Below are 25,127 nucleotides of genomic sequence, written 5' to 3'. Positions count from 1 at the left end.
TACAATAAAATTCTCTTAACACTGTGCATTATGGTTTGGATTTTTAAAGTGCCCAAAGGTCCAAGTGCTAGACACCCATGCTTGGTTGCCAGCCTATGGCACTATTGGGAGGCCTGGTGGAACCTTTAGGAGGTAAGGTTAAGTGGCAGCTAGGTCACTAGGATTGTGCTCTTGAAAGGGACATTAGGATCTCAGCCCCTTCCACTCTTTTTTTTGCTTCCTGACTGCCATGAATTGAGCAGCTTTTCTCCACCGCATGCTGCCTGCCATGATGCTCTTCCTCACCACAGGCACAAAAGCAATAGAAGCATCCAACCATGGACTGAAATTGCTGAAAGCATGCGCCAAGATAAACCTTTCCTCTTTATGTTATTGATAACACACATTTTGTCAGAATACCAGAAGGATTACTAACACATTGTATTTTTGAGTTCTAATATAAAATGAGGAGGACAACGTTGCACAGAGTTGAATATATAACAGGGCTAATTGTGAAAAATAATCATCCACCTCATCCGTAGGCCTCCATCATTAATGAGACTGTGTCTTTCTGTCTTAAGTAGGGGAAACGGTCACTGGACCTCTTCCAGGTAGTGGCCAGGAAGGCCATGGCCCAGGCTTTTCTTCATCTTTTGCACCATCTCCAAATGAAGTGTCACATCTAGGCACGGGGAGGCATGATAATACTGAACTGAATTGTGTATCTCTCAATGTTGATGATAAATTACAAGCATTTATTTGGACATGGTTTTTGATAACTTCGCGGTATATTTTTTAAAATACATCAGGGCACTCCAAATAAAGAAAGTGGCCTGCATTATTCTTTTGAGAGACACTGAAGTGCCCGAAGCTCATTGGTTTAGATATGTGATTTTGAATGTAAGAATCTACATAACTTGCAGCAAAAGCATGATGGGACCTGTGGTTCAGATGAATAAAAATGCACTGAAAATTGTAGTCAATTTAAGTATGGTAGGAAAGCTCTGTGTAATTTCCTATTGTCTATCAGGCACTACCATACTGCTTTTTGTCTCAGAATCTCTCTCTCTCTCTCTCTCTTTCTCTCTCTTTCTGTCTCCCTTCATCCCTCTCTCTTCTCCTTTCCCTCACTCTTTTTCCCCAACTTCACAGTGTGCATCCATAATTAACTAAAAATACCAATAACATCATTAATATGTGAGTTATATCTGTGAGGTCTTCAATTACCAGAAGACCTCAGGACCTTTTTGAATTTCCTGTCTCAAAAAGGTATTGTTTTGTGAGTCATGCCCAGAACACAGTCTACATGACATCCCCTCGTGCTTCACTCCTACATAATCTTGGATCACTTGGCATGTAAATGTGTCTTGTGACTGTATAGGAGAAGACTGGATTACAAAGCATTTCCTCAGCATATGTAGCCATGGAATTTTTGTTCCCAAGTTATCTCCAAGACTAGAGTTTCAATAAATACACTGCCGGAAACATGGCCTATGCAACTCTCTCTGACATTAATATGCTACTATCCATCAGTGGAGGAGAAGAACTATCATCTTCTCAGAAAATGAAAAGGCTAATAAAGGCAAGAAGCACTAGCTAAAGACTCTGGCCAGCTAACATTACCCAGGCAAGGAACAGAAAACATCAGGAATGGCCAACAACAAAGAGAAATCCCAAAGAGATTTGTTGTCATAATCCCAAGTGAGAAATCCCAAATGATATCTGAGGTCAGCCAGTGCTTCAAGATGGAGCCACATTGTTCCCCACAGTTATTCAGGTTCTCCTTTGTCTATGTTTGCTTTTCTTTTGGGCAGGAAGAAAAACCCACAGTATTTCAGCTCAAAGAGGGACCTTGTCATGGACTTTAGAAAAGTTCCTTGGAACCCAGTTAAGGTGGTACTATGAGCCAAAGATGGCCTTTGCATGTTGGGTTATTTATTTCTTTATTGCAGGCTGAGACCCATTAGCTCAAAAGCCCACTAGTATCAAATTCAAGTTTTACACACGTTAGAAGTATCTCCAACAAACAGATTTTTAGCCACACAGAACTTACCTGTTCTGGATATCTCATGATTCCTCAACCCACAGTTTCTACCCATGAATGTGATAGAGCTTTGTAGCCATAAGATTTCAAGCTGCTTTTGTCCTCTAAAGACCTCTTGCCTGAGAGCTGCAGAGCCACATTAATGTTACCTAGATGTGTAAGGCCCTACTAGGATGCTCCCCTCATAGTGGCCCTTTTGCTGCAGGCCCTGGAGACTCTCACGGTATGGAAGGAATCCACCTTCATATGACCCTGTCGAGCACCACCAACAAAGCTTGTTCTTTTCTACTACCTCTTGTCATATTCTTTTCTTCTCTTGATTGAACCCTTACATATGGACAGGAAGAAGTGGGACCCAGAGGAATACCAGGGCTGGGGCATAGATGAACAGGAAATTCTCTAGAGGAACAAAACCATCCTGTGGTAGTATCCCACAGGCCATTCCACCTTCCTCAAATAACCTAGCTTAAGGATTTCTTCCCAAGAACCTGGGTGACAGTGGTTGACATGTAGTGCCAGTGTTAGGTTCCCAATGGGAAGGTCTTCTGAACAAGAAACTTCATCAAGCTGAGGGAGAAGATGTGCAATAAAGCTGAATACATGGGCTACTCAGATGTGGAGATGTGGTAAACAGACCTGCGTGAGCCTGGTGGCAGTCCACCAGAGTGCTACACACAGACGGTATATCACCAGCGTCCTCCCAGCCCCAGGGACTAAGGGAGTCGCTTCTCATTCTACAATTTCAGCATCTGATTCCCAACTCATACCCCTTCCACATATATTAGATGTGAATACCTGAATAGAGACAGAACTGGTCTACCTTGTCTTAGCAACCTCAGGCTGCAGTCAGTTCCCTCTCTCCACCATACAGCACAAGCCATAGAGTTCCTCTTACTAAGGTCACTGGACTTTGCTGACTTCTATGATGAAAGAGTAAACACAAGAAGACTAAGTGTATTTGGCATCCCAAACCATCCACAGTCAGAAATACATTCTAGGAGAAGCATATTTTGAGCATCTTAACCTCAACTATGTGAGAAGAGAAAAAGTGAAGTTTTGTTTATTTGTTTTTTAACAATAGAATTACTTCAATGGATATTTATTGAGAAGCAATGATGGCCAGGAACAAACAGTATCACTTGGCACTTTTAATCCTCATTAAAATGTAAAAATAGCCACAAATGTTCCCCAGTACAATATGCATGGCCTCTTGAAATTTAGCTTCTATCCCCCACCCCATCAAAGTTGAAGTTTTTTCATCCATTCTTTGAATCAGGATATGGCCATGGTATGTCTAATGGGACTTTAGCAGGGTGGCAAAAGCAGAGGCTGTAAAAGTACTTGCTCATTGGCTTGTTCTCTTCTGATGGCAACCCTTCCACCATCATCTAAACAAGCTCACCCAAACCGCTAGATACTGAGAAGTAATAATAAGAAAGAACCAGCGACCCAGTCATCCTACCTAAGGCCCCTAGCCTGGAGGAGTATATATGCCAAAGAAACCCTGCAACCTCTTAGAATTGTGAAATCCAATCATTTGTTATTTTAAGCCAATCCATTTTTGGGTAGTTTGTTACATAGTACAGGGTAGCTGATACACTTGCAATCATAGAGCCTGGGTCAGATACCAGCCATGTTATATTTAAAAACAGGGGTCTCTGCCCACAAGGGTAGAAACAATGACCCATGCGGGAGTAAATTGACTTCCACTTGCTCCTTGGTCTCTGGGGCACTGGAAATTGATTTTACCAGCTGGTTCAACGTTTATCTCCGAAGGAGGAGAGTGATTAGGTCAATAAAGTTGCCAAGATTCCTGAGGTTTTGTGGGAATCCCTTGACTCAGCGGAGACTCAGGCATTTTCTGAGAATCTTGTGGTTCTGTGAAGAATCTTATAAATCTGGAAAGGGTCTTGTGGATTTGTGGAATCCTCTGAGGTGCAGTATACAGCAAGACTTCTCCAACTCACCGTGGTGAGTGAGGCACTATGTTTTCCTGTTCTTTATTTACCATTCATCACAGTTACATGATTCACAGGACATGGAGACAGACACGCCCACTGATTGTGCACTTGTTTGCCTTGAGAATATCAGACTGCTATGAAATTATCTAAATTCTTACTCTCTATGTCTGTACTTATTTTACAGCAGGCCTGTAACAGTTTGTGAACTAATTTTGGTGTACTGTGCGGCCCACACTTTGAGCAGCTTTGCTGTAAGGTAACCTGAGACTGGTCCTGCAAGAGCTCAGCCCCAGGCCTGGAATCGTGAGCCTCATCTAGGGCACAAGCTGTACTAATAAGATTTTCCTAGGGCCAGGGATTTAGCTCAGTGCTTTCGCAGCCTGCTGCACAAGCGCAGGGATCCGAGTTCGATCCCCGATACCAAAAAATAAATTAAAAAAAGAGATTTTTCCTTTGAACACTTAACCAAGTGACATCTCTTCAATCCCCAGTGCAAGACCTGTGGGAAATCAAATAACAGGAAAACTTTTTATGAAGAACAGAACACTTACTTAGGAGGGCACTGGACAATAGAAATAAGAACTCTTGGCATTTAGTAGTTCTTTGGCTACAAAAGCAGCCAGAGTAGGAAACATTGTTCTATAACCATCTGTTAGCCACAGTGTTAGTGGTGGTGTTGACTGGGGCTGAAAGCTGCTTTAAGGACTTTGGGCAAGGTCTACTCAAGGAACTGCAGGCAGGAGAGCTTCCCCCATCCCTTTTGCTCCCTGTGTGGCAGCCCAGTACTTTTACCAAGACATTTTTGCACATGGTGGGCCCCATGGAACAGACTAAATATTTGTTGGGGTGAGGGAGTCCTGGGTGGTTTCTTGATAGACATGAAAGAATTCTAAAAGAACTGAGAAGATCTGCAATTAAAAAACAACAAAGCAGAACAAAATAAAAACCTGTCTACAGTCTTTTTTTTTTAAATAAGAGAGGACAATTTATTTGAAGATGGAAAAGGAGAAGAGAGATACCAGAAAGCTACTCTGGATGAATAGGGAGAATTTGAAAGTGAATCTCTCCTACAGCCTGTTATTAGTCAGTTAAAATATTTTTCTCCTGTGATCCAAAATGTGGCATGATAGTGCTTTGAAATGTTACCCAAAGCACTTTCCTTTCTGGATTGATGAATGGGTTACTCCTCGGTATTTCTCTGACATATGCGTTCTATCCATTAGACAGACCCCTGCACTGGCTCTTCACACTGTCTGGAGCTCTCCTGTGGCCTCCATCTGGACTTTCCCTCCGTGGTTTGCATTTGTCTTCCAGTTTTGTCATGGTATGAATGTGTCCCCCAAAAGTTTATGTGTTGGAAACTTAATTCCTCAATACAGCAGCAGTGTTGGGTTGTGGGGCTGAATGGGAGGAGTTTGAGTCATGATGGTGGAATCTTCAGGAATAGATTAATATTTTCCTTGAAGAAGTGAGTGAGTTCTCGCTTTTGTGGAACTCAATTAGTAACCACAAGAACACACTGTTATTAAGCATTCTGCCTGTCCTATTTTACCTCTTTTGCATGTGCCCAATTGCCCCTTTACTCTCCACCATGAGTTGAAGCACCTTGAGGCCCTCACCAGATCTGGAGACTCCCCAGCTCTAGAACCATCAGCAAAGCAAACCTCTTTTCTTTATAAGTTACCTAGTTTCCGTTATCTGTTATCTCAACAGATAACAGACTAAGGCCAAGTCTCAGTGTATTACTTTTTGAAAAGTTCCCAAAAGTTCCCTGAAATGACTGGCTAGTAGTCCATCTTCTGTGTTCCCACAATGCTCTATGGATTCCCACAAATAGCAAAATCTATTGGATTAGAGTTGTCTTTATTTTCCTGTCTTTTGATCTGGTGTCCACATCAAAAGAAGCACCATTTCTGATAATCCTTAGCACTCCTTTCCAACTTGGGACCCAACAAAATGGCTCCCACAAAGAAAAGTCATTCTGTCACCAATGAGGTTAGTGACCCTAGAATACACCATCAATGCTCACAAGTGTACCCATGGAATGAAATTCAAAAAGTGTGATCCATGGGTATAGAGACCCAGAAATTTGCTGTGCAGGAGACAGGGACTCCAGGTGTGCACATTGGTATCAGGCTTTACATAGCTATCTGGACCAACAGAATGAAAAATGTCCCATATGGTGTCCCTGTGTGGTTGTTCAATAAGCATAATAAGGATTCACCAAACAAGCTCTATATTGGGGTAACTTATGTCCCTGTTGCCACTTTAAAAAATCTATTGATAATCAATGTACATGAAAACTATCCACTGATTGCCAATTCAAGTTATAAAACTGCCCCCCAAAAGGACCATTTCTGACTCTCAGCAGGTGCTCTATAGATGGCTGTATAATAAAAATAAATATTTACTCTATAGTTCTGAGCAGATGGTAAGTGGCCCAGTGTGTCACAGTTATGGGTCTTTAACCAAAGTATTTTTGCATGTGTTGTGCAACTCGAAACTGGAAGACTTGTAATCCTATCATCTAGCATGACACATTGTATGCTGGGAAACTGTACGTGGCTTATCTCACACAAAGGCAGTCAGTCACTGGCTAAGATTGGGTAGGAAATCTCAGGCTGGCCACTCACATCTGTCATAGCTGGACCCTGAGAACTGGAAGTAAGAGAAATAAAGAGAACTCAGGTCCTTAGGTCCCTTTATGATTCCACTTCAGGTTCACACATCCTTACAGTGAACCTCCTTTTTTCTTCTTGTTTCTATGAGTAGCAACCAAAATGCCTAGCCAGCCTACCTAGATTTACAACATTCTCTAAGTCATAGCTGGAGAGTTGGTCATTGTTTTAGGTTAGGAAAGTTAAAACAGCATACTTCATTTTTATCAGAGGATTCCTAAAGGTTGCAGGTAAGCTCTTGCAGGACCAGGCAGGGAGGACTGGAAATCCTGGGGAGCTCACCTGCCTGTCTGTCACCCCAACCTGGGCCATTAAACAGATCATCAAATTGAGGATAATCTCAAGGGGATTTCATATCCCTTGCTTTTGGCTGGGGCAATTCTGAGATATAACTTACCCTCCAGCATTCCTTATGGGATCAGGATAAAGCTACCTTCTGCAGCATTTTTCCCTTTCATGGCTCTCCCTGGCTGCTCTGCCTTCCCATGCCTACTTCCAGTCTTCTCTGGAGCACTTGCTTAATAAATCACTCACTCCTGGGGGAACCTGATCCAAGGCAATTTCTCACACCTTTTCTGAAAGGTAGTAGAAAAGGGGAAAGGAGAGAAATGAGAAGAGTAGGGAGAGAAGATGGGAAGAAGAGAAAATATTTTCACTTTGGATTACCCTTCCTTGACTATGGCCTAATAACATACTAGCTTCAAGTTTCTGATACATTTCTTCTCACTCTACTGTGTCATGTAATTATTGCCATTCTGTCTGAAATTACAAAGATAATATGACCTTCGCAGTTTGCAAAACACTTAATAGACTGAAAGGGTCTCAGATTGACTGCCAGCTGATAGGCTGAACTCAACCCATCAAAGGGCTTCATCTACATAGCAGCAGGCCAGTGTGTTTTAAAATTTAATTTATTGTCAATGTTTAAACCTGGAGTTATATGGAAATACCTGTTTTGGGCTTCTCTTGTAAAACTGGGAGATTTGATTTAGCACTGCCAAGCCTATATTACAGTATGGCAGTTGTCATTTGGAGCTGAATAATGGCTCATAATTAAATATTGGTCAAGATAGAATAGGTTCCACTGAGACAGCAAATAAAATCCCAAGCCTTAATCCAGTGAAATATTACTTCTCATTCAGTCAAAGTCCAGGGAGTACTGGTGAGGGTTATATTACAAGCAATGACTAAGAAATCCAAGATTCCTTCTTCTTGTGACTCACTATATCAACAAATAGCACTCAAGGTCACTGTAGGAAGAAAAAAGAATTTGATAAAGGTAATGCTGGCTTTTAGTCATCTGGTCCAGCATTTTCCTTCAGAGTTCATTGATCAAAACTTATTTAATGGACCCCAAAAAGGAAAAGGGAAATATAGGTGATCGCACATTATCTATTAAACATTGTCTCCCCCATAGCTAATTGTGTTCTCTATTTTGACAATTTTCCTATTGCCTCCCTGACACTGATGTTTGTCATTTATCATCTTACCCAACCCTCTTCACTCATGATATTACCCTGAGTTAAAAGAATCAGTAGGACACTGATAAGACTCTGGACCCACTTCCTTCTTCAGGACTGGCACTGTCTGAAGTAGCCAGGAGCCCTGGACATGCCTCTCCAGGGAGGAAAAGTCCTCCCAGCCTTTAGACAAGCTTCCATCCACTGACCCCAAAATGCTTTCTTGATGAGCAGAGTTAACACCCAGTTGTTCCCAAGGCCAAGTCTGTGACAAGCGTTTCTCTATTTCCATTTCAAAAGACACACGGCCACTAGGAAAAGAAGTTTTTGAAAAAACATTTTTTTTTTTGCATATCACTCAAATTCTCCTCCAGGAAAACAATGTGTAAAATGATGACTGAGTCCCCAAACCAGGCCACAAACCACAGTAAACACAAAGTAGTGAAAATTTCTCCATGTGGCTGAAATAAGCATTTGTGGGTTAGCTAGGAATGAATGTATCACTTTAAAAATTCTGTGGAAAATGATATTATAAGGACAAACAGCAGGCTTTTGAATACTTTTCACAATTACTGCTTTGTTTGATAGAAATTATTATATTGACCAATCTAAAACTAGCTCATTACAGGTCCATTTCTACTTTGATGCTTTGTATTAAAATTAGACTTCAAACTCCTTTTATCTTCAAGATAGAGGAAGCCTATTATAACTAAGTAATATCAGCCAAAGGATAGGAAAGTCATTTTTTATCTTCTACAACTGCAAAGTCCTCTATACAAGAACTAATGGAAATATAATGTGAAACATGTATGTAAGCTATAAACTTCTGAAAGTCACATTATAAAACATAAAACAAGTATGCTAAAGTTTGACTCATGAATGTTTCCCATAAGCCCATGTGTTAAAGGCTTGGCCCAGGGATGTGCTAATGGGTGATGGTGCAACTTTTAAGATTTATGGCCTAGTACAGAGACTTTGGGCCATCACAGGTGTGTTTCCAAAGGGATCACAAGACCTGGATCTCTCCTCATTCTTTGCTTCCTGACCCTGAGCTTGGTTGCGGGGGAGGAGTTCTGGGCCAAACTTTCATCAGAAGGCACTGCCTTGCCACAGGCCCGGTGGCAAGGAGACTAACAAGTCATGGACTGGAACCTCTGAAAGTGATTTAATTAAATTACTTGGGGATCATTTGATTCTTTCTGATTTTTCTTTTAAGATTTGCTAGACAAGTCAAAACTATTTTAGAGCTGATTGCTCCTGAAGCAAAACCCTTCTGGCTACTCTACCCAATTCTGAATTTTTCCAGGTTGAATGGTGGAAACAGACATTCCAGGTGTGTGAACACTAAATATTGTCCCCTCTAATCTTTTTGGACGTTTATTTCCCTGAGTTTCAGATTGTTTTTGTTTTCTCACATGTGTGTTGATCAGTACTCTACTGAGTCTCTGAGCTCACTTGCTCTATCTATCTATCTATCTATCTATCTATCTATCTATCTATCTATCTATCTGCCTTAGTTTCCCAGACTCCCAGACTCTGTGCTCTTTCTCCTCAACTCAGGGTGTCAAGGGCTCCGCCTGGATTCCTCCTCCTTGCATCATGACCAGAAAGGCAATGTAACCTGAAGCTGTTCTTGGGTCCATCTCTTTGTTTTTCATCTCTCAGAGATCACTTTTCTTCAGATGTCCATTGTCTTGAAAACTCTTGTTCTCTACCTCTTATCTGGAATTTGTTTATCTGGCTGCTGTTGTTTCTGGTCAGAAGTTAAATCCTTTCCTTATTACTCCATCGTGGCCAAAAACAGAAGTTCCTTTGGTTTTCTAACCTATGTTTTCCAAACAGGCTAGGGTCTTTATCAGCACTTGACCTCAGCCACAGGTTTAGCACATGACTCATTTCCCAAGCATCTAATCCAAGACTACCTCCTACACGAATCTCCTTCTGACATATTCCACCTGCCAAGGGACACTGGGCATGGAATAGACCCTTCCTATTCATGAGGGATACTTTCTGAGCACGTTGTGATTTTTTCATATTGCTGTCTACTTATATTGTGTATTCTTTCTCTCAAAATGTTTCTGTTTTCTAGAAGAAGCAATAGCTCCCTCAGGAGATCTTCATTTCTCCTCATATCCATCTTGATCAATTTCTGCTGGCCTTTGTCTCAAGGTGGTGTTTTCACAACTAAGATAGCATTTTATCACATGAAGGCCCTTGTGCTGATGGCTACCAGAGAGATCCCCGCATCTCTGAGACATGGGTGATGGAAGTCAGCTGATCTCAATTGTTTGAACTTGTGCCTACTTGTAGCCCTGGAGCCCACACATTTCACACTGTACCTCACCCAACCAGCTCATACTGTGCCTCAGCAAAATTAAAATCATGGCATGTCACAGATCTGGGAGACTGCTCACAGACTGCTGACACCATGAATACAAACTCCAGTTGTTATAAACCTACTTTATTGCTTTCATTTCTTCACTTATTTCTTTATTGAATTCCTCCTCCTAGGCCATAAGTCCATGGAAGGCTGGGCTTGTCTTGCTATTTCTACATTTCTATGATTAATTATGTCCCCTGGCATAAAATAAGTATTTGTTGAATGAATGAAAGTGTCGTTGGATAAAACATACAAGTCTCTAACCTTCATATATTAGAATGCCAGCATTGTGGTGACCTTGTATTTATATGCCCCACGTTTTGGCTATTAAACATTGCTTCGAGCTGCTTGATAACTCATTTATTTATAGCATTTCAAACATTTTAAATTTCCAACCTAATGGCTCATCTAGTGTCTGTTCTATCACTTAGACTTCCAGAATGGAGAGCTAATAAAAGAGAATGGAGTACTAGTACAGTTAGAAACAATGGAGCTGAGGAAGTCACTCCTTTCCACCCATTTAATTTTAAAAAGCACCCTAGGGCCATTCCTTCTTTCATTGTCCTAAAAGAGGTGGAGAATCACATAACAACTCAAGAGATGTGTAATGTTCTAGGTGAGAGCACAGGTGAATTGTATTCCTAGCCCAGTGACGGGGAACCTTTCAGAGCTTTCAAAGATATAAACACCCCACTGCAGCACACGTGCCATAAGTTCACCACACTGTCCTAGCCTGACCTCCAGTCACCTTCACCCTACCCAAATCTCATTAGGGGTTCATAAATATGTACTATATATCATTCATGTAATTAAATATGAATGAATTCTGGGACAAGCATGCATGCTGAGAGCTCCTGAGATGACTCAATACCCTGTCAATCATTCCCATCAATCACACCTAAAGATTCAGGGGAAGTACCTGGACTGAGGTGCATATCCTTTAAATTCTGAAAGCCTAATTTATCTGGAGGCTGCTGCTCCTGCTGTGTGCTGTGTTCTGTGATCTATGGGCAGTGCTTTTGCTTTCCTGTCACCCTGGCAACATTTTTTTGTTAGTGGCATATCTTTTGTCAACATGGACTTGCCCTAGGCACAACTTCTTGTGACCTTCAATAAATGTATCTACTTGCCACTTGCCAGTGGGTGTACATGTTGCAATTCTTTGCAAGCAGTACAAAAAAGCCTGTATGATACTTGCCCATCAGGCACTGAAAATATCATAGTTTCACAGATTATCTCAAGAATGCCTTGTGCATTGCTAAACACCTCTTGAAAGGACTTATTATCATTTTACCATCTTCACTTCAAATATTTCTTGAATGCTTCTTGTATGTAGGGCCTTCTAGAGTTTTATATGGTAAAGAAAATGCTCCCTTTTAAAATTTTTAATGTAATTAAACACTTAGAAGCCATGCATATAAAGACATATATTTACTATTATTCCCATTGAGACATCAGGAAAATGAGGTTCAGAAAACAGAAAAACTTCCCGAGTCCTTCAGCAAAGAAGACTGGAATTAGACCCATTTACATGACATAATGTGGTTCCACTAGCTCCACCTGAAACGTGAACATTCTCACTGGTGTGCTTTTATCTCAGAAGGATAAACACATCCTGATGTTTGGATACTAGAACAGTGGATCTAACACTTGACCTGCTGCAGCTGTTGGGAACAGGATCCAGATTTTGGGTGAACTATTTGAAAGCCTCTGATGAAGCGCTGTGCACTATGAATATTTAGCCATGTCCTAAACATCTGAGGGACTGAACTATGTTTATCCAGACCTGGCAACTCCTGTGTTCAAAACTATTTTCCTGGAGCACCCTGGAGGGGTTAGTCTTTGCCAGAGAATGTTCCTGTAATGTTTCTTTGGACACAGAGGGAAGCACAGCTGAACTCTGCACATGCAAACGATGAGAGGGAAACTGCCTGTTCTCCTTGCTCCCTGGAAGGTCACAGGGATGTGGGAATACACAGCTTCCATCCAAATGCCTAAGACACCTCATTCCTTGTACAGCCCTCTCATCATGTGCATGTGGCCACTATTACCACATGGATTCCCTGGACGTTCAGACCAATTTCCGGGCAAGCTTGTGGTTGTGATGCCTAGAATCTACTCTTTCTTTCTGGCTACAACTCACAGCTACCAGCCACTTGTGGTTCGTGTCTCAACCCTGGTCTCAGCACATGGATCCAAGACAAAACAATAGCAGCTGCCAGGCAGGGGGCCCCTCTGGAGGTAAGAGGCAGTGGGAAAATTTGAAGGCATTGATCCACGAATGGTTAAGATCTTAAAAGGCAAGCCATAATTTACAAGCCCAGTGACCTAGCTTTATCTTAATTTGTATTCCTTTTTGCTGTATCCCAACCCCACAAAAGCATTGTTTTAATGTCTTCTCAAAGTCATTCTCTAAGACATCAAAGGAAGGGTCATTCTTCATGTACCCTGTGTTAGGTTGCTAGGGCTACCATACCAAAGCACCTCAGACTGGGTGGCTCAAACAATAGACATTTGGATTCTCATACTTCTCAAGTCTGGACCCCAAAATCAAAATGTTAGTGGGCTGGTTTCTTCTTACTTTAACTGTAGATAGCTATCTTCTCCTTGTGTTTTTATGTTCTTTCCTCTGTGTTTCTGCATACTGATCTCCTCTTCTTATAAGGACTCCATTCAAATTGGATTAAGGCTCACCTATATGACCTCATTATAGGTTAATCTCAAACTCAGTAATATCCTGAGGGATTGAGAGTTAGAACATCAACATATGAAGTTCAGCCCATAACATACTTCTACAGAGAACAGGTTATTAGAGTCTTAGTAGTTAATGGGGGATCTCTAAGGGAAGGAAAATTTGGGAGAAGAAAATGGCTGCTTCAAGTTTGGCCTCACCTCTCCCCAAAGAGATTCTTCTTCCAGAGGAGGCTTGTAGTTTCTGATTTCCTCTTTGCTCATACCAATTTTTTTTTCAGTCTCTCTCAGCCATGCACACTTTCTGCCAAACAGAGCCCACCCACCACTTACTGTATTGCCCTCTATCTTCCCTCCTTTCATAGAGCCCACTCACCACATCTTCCCAAAACACAACTTCATCCCTTAATGTTTCGTCTTGAACTAGTTGGTAAAGTTCACATGACTCCACCCTATGGCCCTAGTATTATTCTCATTCATGTTCTCCACACTTCCTTCCCTGAGCCCTTCATTCCAGGCAACTAGAAAACTCATTAAAAACTCCAAGGCTAACCTGGAAGGAAAGACTCTTTTAGTAGACCAGGAGAGGCCAGATTTTAAGCAGCCATTTTTCTCACGAATTTTCCTTCCCTAAGGAGAATACATTAATTCCCAGGGCACTGCCACTTTGTTCTGTGTAAGAGTGTGTTACAGGTGGAATTGTGTCACTTCAAAATTCATTTGTTGAAGTCCTAACCAGCAGTTCCTCACTTTTTTATATTTTTACTCAAATAATTTTTTATCCTTTCTATCATAATTTGTGCTGTTCATCTGTGCCTCCTTCAAATTCCACATTCTAAATTAGGCTTAACTGATTAAAAAAATAAGGATTTACACTCATGTACTTAGGCTTGCACTTGTACTTGCTCACACTCTCTCCCTCCTGTCCTGATACCAATTATGTCACCTTTCTTAAATGTCACTTATCCTACATGGTCTTCCATGAAATCCCTTCCATGACCCCATAACCACAAGAGCAGCCCAGTAGCCTCTTCACACCACTATAAAATACCTAGTACACTACTTGGCTTAATTTAATGGAGTTGCTGTCCCTTCTTTCAATTAATTAATTCATTCATATTAATTGTGCTAAATGTGTATGATATAAAATTAACCATCTTTACCATGTTTAAGTGTACATTTCCATGCTATTAAGTACATTCACACTGCTACGTAACCATCACTATGATCCATCCCCAGAATATTTTTTATAGTACAAAAGTGAAACTCAACCCATGCAAGGCAAATTTTCCATATTCCCTTTCCCCTACCCCTGGACAACCACCATTCCACTTTCTATCTCTATGGGTTTGGCTATGCTAAGTCCCACAGATAAGCAGAATCATAGAATATGTGTCTTTTTGTAACTGGTTTATTTTCCTAAGCATAATGGCCTCAAGGGCTCATTCTTGTTGCAGTAGCATGTGTCAGAATTTCCTTCCTTTTTAAGGATGAGTAATATTCTATTGTATGGACACATTATATTTCATTTATACATTCTTACATCAATGAACTCATGGGTTGCTTACACATTTTAACTATCATGAAAATGCTTCTAGGAACATAAATGTGCAAATATATTTTCAAGTCTCTTCTCTCAATTATTTTATCTATAGCTCAATTATTATATCTATTTTATCTATATATCCATCTAAGAAGTGGAATAGTTAGATCATTTGATTATTTTTAATTTTTAAGGAGCTGTGATGATGTTTTCCATAGAAACTTTACCATCTTACTTTCCTGCCAGCAGTGAACAATCACTCCAATTTCTGCATATACTCACCAACACTTGTTATTTTGTTTGTTTTTGATAGTCGTGATTATAATGGATATAAGGTTGTATCTCATGATTTTGATTTACATTTCCCCAATCATTAGGAATGTCAAGCATCTTTTCATGTGTTTATTAGCCATCTGTGCATGTTCAGAGATATGTCTATTTAAGTCATTTGACCATTTCTTAATTGAGTTGTTTGTGTGATACCATTTGGTGTTGTTGAGTTGTAGGAGTTCTTTATAGGTTCTAGATAGTAGACCCTCATCAGAAATATAATCTGCAAATATTTTCTCCCATCCTACGGTTTGACTTTTCACTCTGTTGATTGTCTTTTGATATAAAAAAAGTTTCTAGTTACCTAGTTTTTTGTTGTTGTTGGTATCTGTGGAGTTGCTGCTTCTCCTACATGAGCCTTATCACCACATTTATCTTCTCATTGCTACCACTATCTCCTGAATCAATTGACACCAATGTCTACTGAAAGGAACACTTTACTTTTTCATAGCTGGGCCCACAAAAGAATGCATTTTGCTCCTCCCTTACACTGAGTGTTGAGAAGAACAGATTCAGCCTCTCTTGCTCTGTACCTTTCCAGCGTCCTTATTTGCAGAGGAACAAGTATTATCTGATTCTTTGAAACTTGAAATATATGTGTCTGCTAATAGACAGCCAGTGGGCATGTGCCACATACTGTTTCTGATGTTAATCAGTGGCTTCCTAAAACAGACCAATTACCCACCATCCTGTGGGAGAACAGCAAACTGAGTCAGGAGTCCTTCTGAGGGCCGTTCTTTCTCCTTCTCTTTATTGGAACCTAAGAATATGATCCTAAAGATTTCAAATCTGGGGTAGGGATCAGAAAGGAAGACATGCTGTCCTGTCCTTATCCTGAGAATTCTTCTAGGATCCAGATATTTCCTGAGATTTGTATTGATATACTGGGGCTCTTAACTGGCCTACCCAGCAATTCACAGAAAAGGAGGTGTGAAAGTAAAAGTGTTTCTCTGTCGCTTGTTGTAACTTGTGTATGTACTCTGGTAGGAGAAGGAGAGAGAATGGCCCTCGAGCCTCCATTTATGTTGTAGAAATTGATTAGAAATTAGAAGGGAGAAAAGAAGTCAATTAAATAATTGAGACAGCTCTTGTAAAAAGGAGGAAGAGAGCCTGGTTGAATGCATTGAGAGGGACATTGTCTGATAGCATAGAGGAAAAAAATCAAATTCTCTGGAAATTTCAAAGTTTCACCTTTCCAGATTGTTTCTCACTTTCTGAGAATCAAAGAGAAAAGGTTTTAGGCTTTGTCTGTCTCTGGGAATACAGAATTCTACTTATATTGTTTTCATGAGTCACCTAAATACAGGATTTTCTGAGTACATGAGCTACCTACATTTTAAATACTTTACTCAGGGATATTCTAAACTTAATTTCCTGGTAAATAATCTTCCTGACTCACTCACTCAATGGGAAAACATTTTATGTTGAAGACTATAGAAAATGGATAATGTTTTAAAGTCCATTCTAATTAAATATATCCATCCTGTACAAGAAAGTCTGCCTTAATTCATTTTACACTCAGTTTTATTTTCTTTGCAAATTATTCTTTTTGTTTAAATTTTCTATTTTATTCTTACTATTCTGTTGTGTTAAATTCCTAGTTCACAAAAAAGAATCAGTAACTCAAACTTGGTTTGTTAAAGAATACCAGTGTAATGAAAATAGTAATATAAATATTAGAGCTCAAAATAGCATCATAAATATAAATAGAAAAGTCTAGTCCAGTTCAAATATAGGCCATGAAACTGCATGTGCTAAAGAAAGTGATAGCCAAGTATATTTCCTACAAACAACTCCAACTGAAGAGTTGAATGAGAACTTTGACAATGAATTTTTAAATTAAATTTCATTGGGTCAAGACATCTTCTTCTACTCTGCAATGATTTGTCTGTTTAGAAAATGTATTAAATAAAGATGTGAAGATTTTTTACATCACTTTCCAACAATTACCTTTTAAATAAACCCACTGAGGTTTATTTTCCTCCTGGAAAAGGCACAAGATATTTGTTATATCCAGTTATTTGTATCTAAGGAGACTGAAATACATAGTTAACATTCAAGGTCTTCTCCAAAGCATGAACCAGTTTTGGTCAAAATATTCACCCAAAGTTTGTAAAATGAATTTTATAGTTTTTTGACATTTGTGTTCATAAGGGAAACAAGCTTATTTTGACAGTCACTTGCCACTGTTCTCTTCCTGTTTCCAGCTTCTTACCCTCCACGTGCATGATAGGATTGCATGACTCTGCTACCTGTGAGGTTGAGCTTGGCCATGTGACTGCTTCCACCAGGCAATAAAAGTGGAAGAACCAGTGTGTGGTTCTTTATGCTCTCCCTTCCCCTGCTGCCATGACAATTTGGCATTGTTCCAATAAAGGCTGTTGCACCCTCTCGGATGGATCCCACAGTGCAGAAGACATTCAGCAAGCTTTCAACTGAACTGCTCAGGACATGAAATTTGTACAATAAGATTTGGGGGGGTTTTTGTTACTGCAGCACAATCCTGCATGATACTCTGACTGATAGAGTTCTTTAATCACAGGACATCTGTTGAGGGATGACAGTATTATTAGCATATAAAATGCATACCTGGATAAAAATATATGTGGTTCATAATATTGGAAGTTAGAAAGTTGAAGAACATGATGCTGGTGAGGGTCGTCTTGCTCCATCATTTGATGGCAGGTGGCAAAAGGCAAGGAACAGTGTAACAGAGGGTGGAATTTGCCCTTATAACAAACCCACTCCTCCACAGTGACATTAATCCATTTATGGGGGCAAAGCTCTCATGACCTACTCACTTCTCAGAGATGTCACCTCTCAACATTGCTGCATTGAGGATTAAGTTTCCAGCACATGAACTTTGGGCAACACATTTAAACCATATCAGCCACTGACATAGCAACTTTTAGATTTATTCTTGGAATAAGAGTGATGCATATTCAAGGAAAAAGTGGCTGGTGACATTTTTCTGTTGGAAACATATTACAGGAGAAGAAGTGTTCATTTTAGTTAATTATCGTATGAGTCATGGGAAGGACTGGAAAATGTGTGTTGGAGTCAGGGTCCATGGAAACTAGGAAAGTAGGCATTAGAGAAGGGCAGTGCCTCAAAAATAAAAGTAGCTCCTGAAGATCACTCTTCTCACTATTTGGTGTTCAGCATTATACCAGTTTTGATGTAATAAAGAAAATACTGGAAATTAAAATTAAGTGATATCCATTTGGTACATGTCTTCTCAGCAGGAAATGTAAGGGTAATCACAGGGAGTAAAAGAGTTTATTTTCCACACAAGACTGTATAGGATAAAAGTGACCCAAGTGAGTATTTAAAATGTGTTTTACTTTTCAAGCTTTATTACATGACACTCATAAAGTTGATTATGACCATGTTAGCACTGTCAAGGTATTTGCCCATGCATTGTTTGGACCATTTCAGTTAAATATTTGGCAGTTTCTGAAACCCTTATAGAAATGGACACTGAGTATAAATTAATCACTAAGAATTCAACATCTTCCCAATATTTGATGATTTTCTTTAATTTCTAGAGGAAGAGGCGATATTTTATTGGGCAGACGATACTTCACAATGGTAACCAAATGATGTCACATAATTGGGAAGGTTCCACAGCTTTTGATCAAGAGTAATTAGGGACAATTCACTTTCACTTCTGAGCCTTTGAGTTTAGTACACTCTTATTGTACTTCGGAATATTTAGGTGGATGCAGAGGCTATGGAAGATTTCTAACCACTTCTCCATCGATGATTTCTGACAGAGTTGCCTAGGATTTGCTTCTAGTCTCAATGGTCTGTACCTGTGAGTTAAGATTTTATGCTTTTTATATGGTCAAATTATTTTTTGTGGTCAAATTATTATTAAATTTGTCTATATTTTCTTTGAGTATTTTCACTGCTTTTTAAAATCTATAGTTGTATGGAGTTTGTATTAACGATCACATGAAATTACAATCTAAATTTCTCCCCCTGCTCCAAATAAGCAATTATAGTACAACCCATCTTTGCTCCCACTGTTCTGCATTATTAATTTTATTGGCTCTACTGACATATCTGTGAATATTTTTGGGCTTTCCATTTCATTCATTTCATTCCATTTCATCCCAGTTTTAATTACCATAGTTAAAATACTGCTTCTGGAATAATCAAATAAGAAAGGTGGGAAAAAAATTTAAAGGATAATGAGAGAAACATCTTGTTTTGAGAAGTCTTATCTTTTTTTGAGAAGTCTTATCTTAAGAATGACTAACATCATTATCAAATATTTCATCTATAAGTAGAATGTTATACATTCAAGTATGATCCTTCTAATGTATTAAGTTCCTAACTATGCTTATAGATGTGAATAAGTTTTCTCTTAAAGAAACACACACTGACTTCTCTCATGTGATTGATGTGCTTTGTATTTTTCTGCTCATTGCTTTTCTCTCTTTCCTCACTGCCAGCCAATTTGTTGCACATGGTTATATTCCCTTTCCCTTAATTCTCTTTCCCTTAAATTCCTGTGTTATCTGGCTAGGCTGCATTTCCCAAAGAGAACTATTAAAAGTTATCAGTGATCACCTTTGTGTCCTTCAGTTCTATTTCTGATCTTCAACCTCCTGCAACCACTCATATAATGAGACACTCTGCCACCATTCCCTCCCTCTACTACCCTGCCTGGACTTTCTCTGACTATTCTGGTGGCAAATTCTCTGCCTCTCCCTGCCACCTACTTAATCTTCCTGAGTGTATGGTTTATGTACACATATCTCTTCCAAATGTGACACAGTATCTAGCCCCCAAATCTGAGGAGCATGCAGTGTATTAATTTACATGACCCGTATTCATCAAGCACCTGATGACCATTTTCACAGCTTGGTCTGTTGTCAGTTCACATCTTTCCAGTCTAAAATGAATTGTTCTGTGGACTCCCAGAACAACTCCTCTCCTTGACATTGCAATATCATCCTTGTCCCCAGCATCTCTGAGACATTTTCTGCCTGTTTAGAGATAGGAGTCCCCATGTTACAAAACTTCTGTTTGGTTTCTTTCAAGCCCTCCCCCGTCCACTCTAAAAATCACTGCTAGCTTGTTCTTCTTTCTTCTTATTTCCTAAGTAGCTTTCACTGAGAAATTTATTAAAAGTTTATCTATTGTAATCCCAGTACTGGGGAGTCTGAGGCAAGAGGATCACCACAAGTTCAAGTCCAGCTTGGAGAGCACAATGAGTTCAAGACCAGCCAAAAACTACATAGCCAGGCCCTGTCTCAAAAAACAAACAAACAAACAAACAATAAATAAAAGCTTATGTAGCTTCCTTTTGCCAACTGAATGAAGTCCAAATGTCTTAACTTGGTAAAAGACCACCAGAGTCACTGCTCATTGTGTCTATATCATCAGTACCCTCTGCAAACCTAATTAATACTCAGGACAAAAGGAACAGGATTTTAGTCTAGACTTTGTTTCTTAGTAGTTGTGTGGGCTTAGGCAAGTTACTTAGACTCGTTCTCACTAAACCCAAAGACCATGAAGTGCCACAGATGGGATTTACCACACGTAGTCAGTGTGTGTCAGATGCTAGAGACCCTCCAGTGATCAAGAGCCCTGCTTGCTCATCAAGTACAGAGTGGAGCATGATTCATGCTGTATACCAGGAGTGTTAGTTCCTCTGGACTTCACAATGTGAGCAGAAAGACCCTCCTTTCCTTCTTTGGTGCTCTTGAAGGTCAAAAAATGCACCCTCCTTTCTTTCTTCTTGGCTCTTGGAGGTCAACAAAATGATTCTTCTTTCTTTATAGCTCATCCATTTTTAGCTCAATGAAGCCTTTTCTTTCTTGGTATCATCCTAACACTGCATTTAGTAGGTGTTCTATAAAACTTTACAAATTCATGTTTGTATAAGACTATCCATTCATAGTATAGGGAAAAGATCACTAGGAACCAGCAGTCTCTGGCCCTATGACACTGAACAATTCTATATCTTTGCTGACCTTTAGTGCCTCCAGTCTGCACTCAGAACTCTGGTCAGTGCTCAGTAGCTACTAGTGGCTTGTAGGTACCATTTTGGACAGAGAAGATATAGAACATTTCCATAATTAAATAAAATTATATTGCATAGCACTGAGATAGGAAGGGTGAGATGGCTGCCAATGATGTCATAAATAGTATTTATAGGAAATGAGTAGAACAGTAGTTACAGAGACAAGAAAAATAAAGCTACACTAAGTGGAGGAGACAGCAAAGCATCTCTGGGATGCACTCCAGTGTGCCTATAAAATTAGATTAGTGGGGATTTAGACAAATAACTGAAGCATCTCACCCTAATTATGTGGGCTCAGGGAATAATAGACAGGGAGAGGAAAAAGGTGCCAGGAAGAAGTAGCCCTTCCTTATACAGGGACCTCTAATATAAAATCAAAGATATGAGGCAATACCAAAAACTATGAGGCTACTAATGGGAAGGGGTGGCTTTCAGATTTTTAAATTTAATCAATTTAAGAAATTGAGCCCTGCATTGACAAAGCGAAAGGAAATGAGTGATAATTAGATCAGAGAAAAGAAGGAGGAAACGTGTAAGAAATTATAGTTTATCTCAAACAGGAGACTGTTAGATGACCATACACACCCCCACCTAATTTCCCAGAGTCCTCTTCAATTTATTTCTATGATGTGTTACTTTTAGTAACTCTGGCTTGGTGTGGCATTGCCAGTCATACTCTGAGTTCCTTGAGGCTGATAACCAGAGCCATTTTTCTAATCTTCACATTACAACCACAGTGGTCCTTTAGGAATTGAGGTTTATATCACTCCTTGCCTTAAAACTCTCCCATGACTAATGTTATAAGTGGGATTAAGAACAAACTTCCACCTCCAGGACTGGCTATGTAATTTGAGGGGTCTGATATATACTAAGAGTGCAACTCTTTGCTCAAAGACTATTAAGAATTTCAAGATGGCAACAATAGAGGATAAACGAAGCTTATCCTCTCTGAGTGCAGGGCCCTGAATACTTCATCACTATAAAACAGAACCCATTTATCTCTAACTCATGTACATAGCTACTGAAAATTTCCATCTTTTAAGATGTGTTTCTTTCTATTTATAACACCTTTGGGGGTGAGTCCCCTATTGCCAACATATTACATATTGATTTCTTATGTCTCAGACACTTGTTTAAATATCACATCTTCAAGAAATCCTTCCAAAGCCCAATCCACTATGTCTTATAAATTTTCATGATTAACCTATTTGACTAATGTCCATCTAATCCACTGATGGTGAGCTCCCCAGAGCATGGGCTATTTCTATGTTGTTGGTCATATTGTCACCAGGGTCTAATACAGTATTAGAAAATAATAGATACTCAATGGAAATACATTCATTCACTGAGTGAATTAATAAATCCATCCACTTATTGAATTGCAATTTTCCATGTGACATCTCTTCAGAGAATTGGCAGTGAGCACAAGACAAAGGCAACTCTAGAGGAGACCACAGCACAATTCCCAGTCTTAGTCTTGCTCCCAGCCTAGTTCCACCAGACCCAGGACACCTGATTCAGCCAGGTAGGGAGCAGAAGGGGAGAGAGAGCTCAAGGTTTGTGGTACTTATTATTAGACCATCCTGCCACCCCCATTGGGTCTCAGTGTGTTCATCTCACTTGCCACTGGGTTTGCCTTGCTTATATATTGCTTAAGGATCTTTCTTGATTACAAGAAAATCTTAATCAGCAAATTTCTCCAAGTACTATGAGTAACCATTGCTGTGAAGGACATAGAAACAGCTTCCAAAAAAAAAAAACAAGAAAAGTATGAGAATGTCTCACTAAACTTCTAACAACAATTAACTCTGAGAAGAGAGAGGCTGAGACAGAGATAATGGTCAAATGGTCAAAGGGGAATTTAGATTCATCTGTAATGGTTGATCATCTTTTTCTTTTTTACTTTATTCTTATTTAGCTTGAGATATCTATAATTTTAACTTTCATTACATTTGTGAAGATTTTTTTTTATTCTAGAAAATTAGAAATATACAAGAGCTTAAAGAAAAAAAGTCTCAACATGCCACCAGTCATGTAACACTTGGTAATAATTTCTCTTAGCCTATTTACTTTGACTATATACTCCTAAAAATATAGTCATAGGAATATAAAATTTATATCCTGTTCACTTAAAACTATTTTAGAAAACTTGCCTTACTAAAATTGTTCATAAAGGTAATTTGTAATATATATTATTCCATTATGTAACTTACTGTTTCATAATTTGTAAGAATAATATATTTTGTTATCATAGAATTTTAACTATCAAAATATAAAAATATAAGTCATTTGCCTTATTGTCCTTGCCATAAGAAGTTTAAAACTCAAATCCTTAAAAAGTAGGATGTCCTAGACAAAATATGTATATTCTTAAACATTAAAAATGAACAGATGGTTGTATTATGTCCATCACCTAACTCACTTTCTTGAGCTTCTCATCATTGAATTGATTTTGTTGGCTAATTTAATTGCCTAGTTGCTTGAATCTCTTTACTGAGCCAGAGTGTTTCAATAATACTTGTCTGATGTTCAAACTTTTATTTGATGATTTTTCATCTCCAGATTACACTCCAAGCCTGTGGCCTCCTGTAAAATGATGCAGAAGCAATAATCACGAGATCACATGCCACCAAGTCCTTCAGTATTGCACCTGGGGTTTGCAAAAGTCCATCAGTGACTGTGCATTGCCCATGCCTTCAGCTCACTGGATCTCTCCCTCTGGCTGCCCTGTCTCCAGTTCAAATTTGGCATTACAGAATTTCAAGCTTCCTTTTCTAAATAAACAGAATCACAATACACTGTAACACTGCTGTGTAGACAAGGATGTATAGGTATTATACAATGGCTTAGGTCATATTTCTTGATATCTAACAACAGTATACTTTCAAAAAGTTATTTTTAGAGGTCTTAGTTCCCTCTGAATAATCTAATTCCCATTTTCTACTGACCTGTTATAGTAGCGCCTTAAATTAAGCCTACATCCTGTTATCTGTCTCAACTGTTACGTTCTTGCATTTCAGGCCTCAGTTCATCTCAGGGCCAATGTGTCTGAATATAACAAACTTAAACTCTACAACTAAATCCTTAACCCAGCCATTATGAAGTAGAATCAGAAGATTAATTATAATAGTCCTGTATTTCATTCTTGTCCTCCCTCACCTCCTCACGCCAGAGACTCCTGATGGTTGCTAAGCTTTAAATAACTTCATCAGCAGGGTACAGAAGCTCCAGCCGTACAAGACCACATTCCAGTGCGGCAGTCACTAGCCAGAATAGTGGCTCCCTCTTTTACTCTGGTCACACATTCTAGTTTATTCTAGCCTGTTTTCTATGTCCTCAGAACTTTTTGATATTTCCCCAACTCAGAAGCTGAGTTTATTATAGTAAAGTTACACCAGGAAAATTAAGCAACCTTTACTTACATGTCCTGGCTGGTCCTATAGGTACTTGAGTTTGCCATCACAGGTCTACAGCCTTTGATAGTCTTGACACTCAAATGCCTTGGGTTATTTGGTGCTCAGACTTGGAAATACCTGCACCTGTGAGCTGGCTATTGTGTGCTTAGAAGACCTTAACATGTTCTATTTCCAAAGTGAAAAAGCTTTAGTCTTAGCTTACTATTTCGAGGGATAGAGTGAAGACATGCTCAGTTATTTAGCACTATAGCCTGTTTTCTGGGAAAGTAAAAAGTCTGAATTTCATAGTGGAAGATGACCATTCACCATTGAATTTCTCTACTCATCTGCTTATTGTGGCCAGTATATTAGTCAGTGCAGGCTAGGTTAGGCTTCAGTAACAAACAACCCAAAAATATCAGTGGCTTAAAACTACATAGATATAATTTTTACTTATATGGCCACAGTGGATCAGCAGGTAGATTCTGCTTATTGTGGTCATTCAAGGAATACCTCAAAGGACCCAGAAGGAAGCTCCCCCGCTGCCATCCCAGGCTCCTAGGGCCAAGAAGGTGAGCCAGTCCCAGCACCCGGAGGGAAGCTCCCCAGCCTCCATCCCAGGCTTCTAG

General features: G+C 39.4%; 1 long non-coding RNA gene across 1 annotated transcript; it reads left to right on the top strand.

Annotated features, from left to right (window-relative positions):
- The first annotated feature begins 18,590 nt into the window (after window positions 1-18,590).
- On the top strand, window positions 18,591-23,907 carry LOC110346930 (uncharacterized). Its single transcript, XR_002391212.2, has 2 exons — window positions 18,591-18,873; window positions 23,666-23,907. It is a non-coding gene; the product is annotated as an uncharacterized LOC110346930 (long non-coding RNA).
- Window positions 23,908-25,127: the final 1,220 nt, after the last annotated feature.

This window comes from Heterocephalus glaber, unplaced genomic scaffold, assembly GCF_053883595.1.
Source record: "Heterocephalus glaber isolate CG9 unplaced genomic scaffold, H.glaber_assembly_v1.0 deba00000474, whole genome shotgun sequence".
NCBI classification, from domain to species: domain Eukaryota; kingdom Metazoa; phylum Chordata; class Mammalia; order Rodentia; family Bathyergidae; genus Heterocephalus; species Heterocephalus glaber.
This window is presented reverse-complemented; position numbering and strand designations above follow the sequence as displayed.